This window comes from Psammomys obesus, unplaced genomic scaffold (assembly GCF_907164565.1).
Source record: "Psammomys obesus unplaced genomic scaffold, mPsaObe1.curated_primary_1811, whole genome shotgun sequence".
In the NCBI taxonomy this organism is placed as follows: Eukaryota; Metazoa; Chordata; class Mammalia; order Rodentia; family Muridae; genus Psammomys; species Psammomys obesus.
The window spans coordinates 223,193-229,192 of record NW_026594091.1 but is presented as its reverse complement, the minus strand read 5'-3'; positions in this window follow the sequence as shown (position 1 = coordinate 229,192).

The window sequence follows — 6,000 nt, the reverse complement described above, 5'->3', positions numbered from 1 at the left end:
CTCTCCAGTAAAAAGACACAGATTAACAGAATGGATACGTAAACAAAACCCAGCAATCTGTTGCATACAAGAAACACACCTAAGACACAAAGATAGACATTACCTGAGGGTAAAAGGTTGGAAGACGACTTTCCAAGCAAATGGACCCAAGAAACAAGCAGGAGTAGCCATTCTAATATCTGATAAAATAGACTTTCAACCAAAATTAATAAAAAGAGATGAGGAAGGACACTTCATACTCATCAAGGGAAAATTCCACCAGGAAGACATCACAATCTTGAACATCTATGCCCCAAATACAAGAGCACCCACATTTGTAAAAGAAACATTGATAAAATTTAAACCACATATAGATCCCCACACATTAATAGTGGGAGACTTCAGCACCCCACTCTCAACAAAGGACAGGTCAACAAAACAGAAATTAAACAAAGAAACAATATCTCTGACAGAGGTCATGAATCAAATGGACCTAACAGACATTTACAGAACTTTACACCCAAACACAAAAGAATTTACCTTCTTCTCAGCACCTCATGGAACCTTCTCCAAAATAGACCATATAGTTGGTCACAAAGCAAGCCTCAACAGATACAAGAAGACTGAAATAATCCCTTGTATCCTGTCTGATCACCATGGAATAAAGCTGGACTTCAACAACAGAAATAGCAAAAATCCTACACACACATGGAAACTGAACAACTTGTTACTAAATGACAGCTGGGTCAGGGAAGAAATAAACAAAGAAATTAAAGCCTTTCTAGAACTCAATGAAAATGAAGACACAACATACCCAAACTTGTGGGACACAATGAAAGCAGTGCTAAGAGGAAAGTCTCTGTCGGACATCCTGGGCCCAGAAGTTTTGGCTCTGTTGGTTTTCTTGTGGAGCTCCTGTCCCCTCCAGTTTTTTTTAACTCCCTCTTGTAGCCCATGGCAGTTCAGCATCCAAGTGGATTCCATTGTAATAGGAACAGGGACTGTCTCTGACATGAACTGATTGGCCTGCTCTTTAATTACCTCCCCCTGAGGGGGAAGCAGCATTACCAGGCCACAGAAGAAGACAACGCAGCCACTCCTGATGAGACCTAATTGACTAGGATCAGAAGGAGGGAAAAGAAGACCTTCCTTATCAGTGGACTTGGGGAGGGGCATGCATGCAGAGGGTGGAGGAAGGAAGGGATTGGGGCAGGAGGAGGGAGGGAACCACAGGGAAGATGCAAAATGAATAAAGTGTAATTAATAAAGAAAAAAATTACATGCAAAAAAATAAAAAAAAGATTTCCTGCACTCTGCCCAAAGTTTGGCTCTGAGTCTCAGCATCTACTTCGACACCCTGATGGGTAGAGTCTTTCAGAGGCCCTTTGTGGAAGACTCCTGTCCTGTTCCCTGTCTTCTCCTACTTCTGATGTCTATCCTATTTGCTCTTCTGAATGAGGATTAAGCATATTCCCTAGAGTCCTTCTTGTTTAGCTTCTTTATGACTATAGATTTTAGTATGTTTAAATGATATTATATGGCTATATAATATCCACTTATAAGAGTATATACCATGTGTGTCATTCTGCTTCTGGGTTACCTCATACAGGATGGTCTTTTCTAGTTCCCACTATCTGACTGCAAATTTTATTATGTCCTTGTTTTTAATTGCTGAGTAACATTCCATTGTGTAAATGAACCACAATTTCTGTATCCATTCTTTGGTTGAGGGACATCTGAGTTGTTTTCAGATTCTGACTATTATGAAAAAAGCTGCTATGAGCATAGTTGACTAAATGTCCTTGTTGTATGGTTGAACACCTTTTGGATATATGCCCAAGAGGGGCAGAGCTGGATCCTGAGGTAGCATTATTCCTAATGTTCTGAGAAAGCGCCAGATTGATTTCTAAAGTGGTTGTACAAGTTTACATTCCCAACAGTAGTGAAGGAGGATTCCCCTTTCTCCATAACCTCTCCAACTTTTGTTGTCCCCTGTGTTTTGATCCTAGCCATTCTGATGGGTATAAGGGGAAATCACCTGGAGTTTATATATGCATTTCCTGGATGACTAAGGACCTTGAGCATTTCTTTTATTTATTTGTTTGTTTTTAAATTCATTACAGTTTATTCATTTTGTCTCCCAGGTGTAGCCTCCTCCTTTATTCCCTCCCAGTCCCACCTTCCTTCCCTCATCTCCTTCCTGTGCCCCTCTCCAAATCCAATGACAGGGCAAGTCCTCCTCCCCCTCCATCTGACCCTAGCCTATCAGCTCACATCAAGACTGGCTGCATTATCTTCTTCTGTGACCTGGTAAGGCTGCTACCCGATCAGGGGGAGGTGATCAAAGAGCAGGCCAATCAGTTCATGTCAGAGACAGTCCCTGTTCCTCTTACTAGGCACACCTTTGGAGACTGAGCTGCCATGGGCTATATCTGTGCAGGGGTTCTAGGTTGTCTCCATGAATAATCCTTGGACGGAGTATCAGCCTCACAAAAGTCCCCAGGGCCCAGTTTCTTAGTTCTGTTGCTCTCCTTGTGGAGCTCCTGTCCCCTCCAGGTCTTTCTATCACCCCGTTCTTTAATAAGATTCCTTGCACTCTGCGCAAAGTTTGGCTTTGAATCTCAGCATCTGCTTTAATACCCTAAAGGGTAGAATCTTTCAGAGGCCATCTGTGGTAGGCTCCTGTCCTGTTCCCTGTTTTCTCCCTCTTCCGATGTCCATCCCATTTGCCTTTCTGAATGAGAATTGATTATCTTACCCAAGGTCATCATTCTTGCTTAGCTTATTTGATTTTAGAATGTTTGTCCTATATTATATGTCTAATATCCACTTGTAAGTGATTATATACCATGTGTGTCTTTCTGCTTCTGGGATACCTCACTCAGGGTGATCTTTTCTACATCCCACCACTTGCTCTCAAATTTCATGATTTCCTTGTTTGTAATTCCTGAGTAGTATTCCATTGTGTAAATGTACCACAATTTCTGAATCCATTCCTCTGTTGAGGGGCATCTGGGCTGTTTCCATGTTCTGGCTATTATGAATAAAGCTGCCATGAACATGGTTGAGCATATGTCCTTGTTGTGTACTTGAGCATCTTTTGGATATATGCCTAGGAGTGGTATAGCTGGATCTTGAGAAAGTGCTATTCCTAATTGTCCAAGAAAGCACCAGGTTGATTTCCAAAGTGGTTGTACACATTTACATTCCCACCAGCAATGGAGTAGTGTTCTCTTCCATTCAGTATTCCTCTGTTGAGAATTCTCCGTTTAGCTCTGTACCCCATTTTTTAATTGGATTACTGGGTTTCTTGGTGTTTAACTTCTTGAGTTCTTTATATATTCTGCATATTAGCCCTCTGTCAGATATAGGGTTGGTGAAGATTCTTTCCCAGTCTACAGGCTATCATTTTGTTCTGATGACAGTGTCCTTTGTTTTACAGAAGCTTTTCAGTTTCACGAGGTCCCATTTATTGATTGTTGATCTTAGAGCCTGTGCTGTTGTCGTTCTGTTCAGGAAGTTGTCTCCCCATATTTTCTTCTAACAGGTTTAGAGTGTTTGGTTTTATGTTGAGGTCTTTGATCCACTTGGACTTTAGTTTTGTGCAGGGTGATAAATAAGAATTTGTTTGCATTTTTCTACATGTTGACATCCCGTTAGTTCAGCACCATTTGTTGAAGATGCTACCTATTTTCAATTGTATGGTTTTGGGTTCTTTTTCAAATATCAAGTGTCTGTAGGTGTGTGGGTTGTTTGTTTTTTTTTCTGGATATTCAATTCAATTCCATTTATCTACCAGTCTGTTTCTATGCCAGTACCATCCAGTTTTTATTACCATTGCTCTATATTACAGCTTGAGTTCAGCGATAGAGATATCTCCAGAAGATTTTTATTGTACATAGTTGTTTTAGCTTTTCTGGGATTTTTGTTTTTCCATATGAAATTGAGAATTGTTCTTTCAAAGTCTGTAAGGAATTGTTTTGGTATTTTGATGGAAATGGCATTGAATCTGTAGATTTCTTTAGTAGGATGACCATTTTCAGGATGTTAATCCTACTGATCCATGAGTATAGAAGATCTTTCTATCCTCTGATTTCTTCTTCATTTTCTTTCTTCAGAGACTTGAAGATTTTTTCAAACAGGTCTTTCACTTGCTTGGTTAGAGTAACATCAAGGTAATTTATGTTATTTGTGTCTATTGTGAAAGGTGTTTTTTCCCTAATTTCTTTGTCAGCCCTTTTGTCTTTTGTATACAGGAGGGCTACTGATTTTATTTTTTTAATTAATTTTGTATCTAGCCACTTTGCTGAAGATGTTTATCAGCTGAAGGAGTCCTCAGGTAGAATTTTGGGGGTCATTCATGTATACTATTTTATCATCTGCGAATAGTGATACTTTGACTTCTTTTCTGATTTGTATCTCCTTGATCTTTTTGTTTGCCTTATTGCTCTAGCTAGGACTATCTAGCTAAGCCCTATCTTGGAGAGATAAGGACAGATAGGGAGAGAGGCTTGCCTTGTCTTTGATTTCAGTAGGATTGATTTAAGTTTTTCTACATTTAGTTTGATGTAGGCTATAGCCTTGCTTTATATTGCCTTTACTATTTTTAGGTATGTGCTTTGTATCCCTGATTTGTCCAAAACTTTAAATATGAATGGGTGTTGGATTTTTTTCAAATGCTGTTTGGAATCTAAGGAGATGATCATGTGGATTTTTTATTTCTGTGTTTTTTATGTGATGAATTACATTGATGGAGTTCAATATATGGAACCTTTCCTGCATGCCTGGGATGAAGCCTACCTAGTTGTGGTGGATCATATCTTCGATGTGTTCTTGGATTTGGTTTGTGAGTATTTTATTAAGTATTTTTGTTTCAATTTCATAAGCAAGATTTATCTGATGTTTTCTTTGTTGGGTCTTTGTGTGGTGCAGGTACCAAGGTGACTGAGGTCTCATAGAGTAAGGTTGATAATGTTCCTTCTGTTTCTATTTTGTGTAATAGTTTAAAGAGTATTGGTATTAGCTCTTCTTTGAATGTCTGGTAGAATTCTGCCTGTAAACTATCTGGCCTTGGGCTTTTATTTGGGTGGGGGGGAAATTTGATGACAGCTTCTATTTCCTTAGGTGATATAGGACTACTTAACTTATTTATCTGATATTGATTCAGCTTTGGTAAATGGAATCTATTGAGAAAATTGTCCATTTAATTTACATTTTCAAATTTTGTTGCATATAGGCTTTTGAGGTAGGACCAAATTATTCTTTGTATTTCCTCAGTGTCTGTTTTTATGTCCCCCTTTTCAAGATTTTTGTTTCAGTTGCAATAGAGTATATCTTGATTTTTGGAGATTATGGTAAAGCCATCATGTCCTGGGTTTTGTTGCCTGTATTTTATGCTGACCTCTAGTCATCTGATTGTCTTTAGCCTTGACTAGTTGTTCCTGGTTCCTGTACGGTAGACTGGGTCCACATATCTCTGGAATCTGGGGTAGTCTTTGTTTGATTCACTCTCTGCCTAGCTCACTGTTTGTGACCCAGGTATGCCAGATAACTGGGGTACAGGTGGAAAAATCTTCAAGCCTAGAGTTGCTCCAATACCCCACAGGCTTCCTTGAGGTGGCAGACAATGGGATTTGGATCCCAGGCCTGGCTCAGCTTTGTTGAGTTCACTGGCTGTGCTGGGGACTCATTTATGACCCAGATGGGCCAAGCTGCTGGGGAGAAGCAAGCAGAAAGATCTCTGAGCCTAGAGCTGCTCCAATGCCCCACTGGCTTCCTTGAGATGGCACACAATAGGACTTGAGTCCAGTGCCTAACTCAGCTCCACTGTGTTCTCTCTGTGTGCTATGCTGGCTAATTCTGACCCTGATGAGCCATACAGCTGGGGAGCACACAGAATGGAGCCATGGTGCCCCTACAGTACTGGAAGTTATACACTCCACAAGATGGGGAGATTGAGTGCCACTAGACACTGTGACCAGTAAGGTGTCCACAAGACAGTGAGAGTGGGTACCCAGGTTT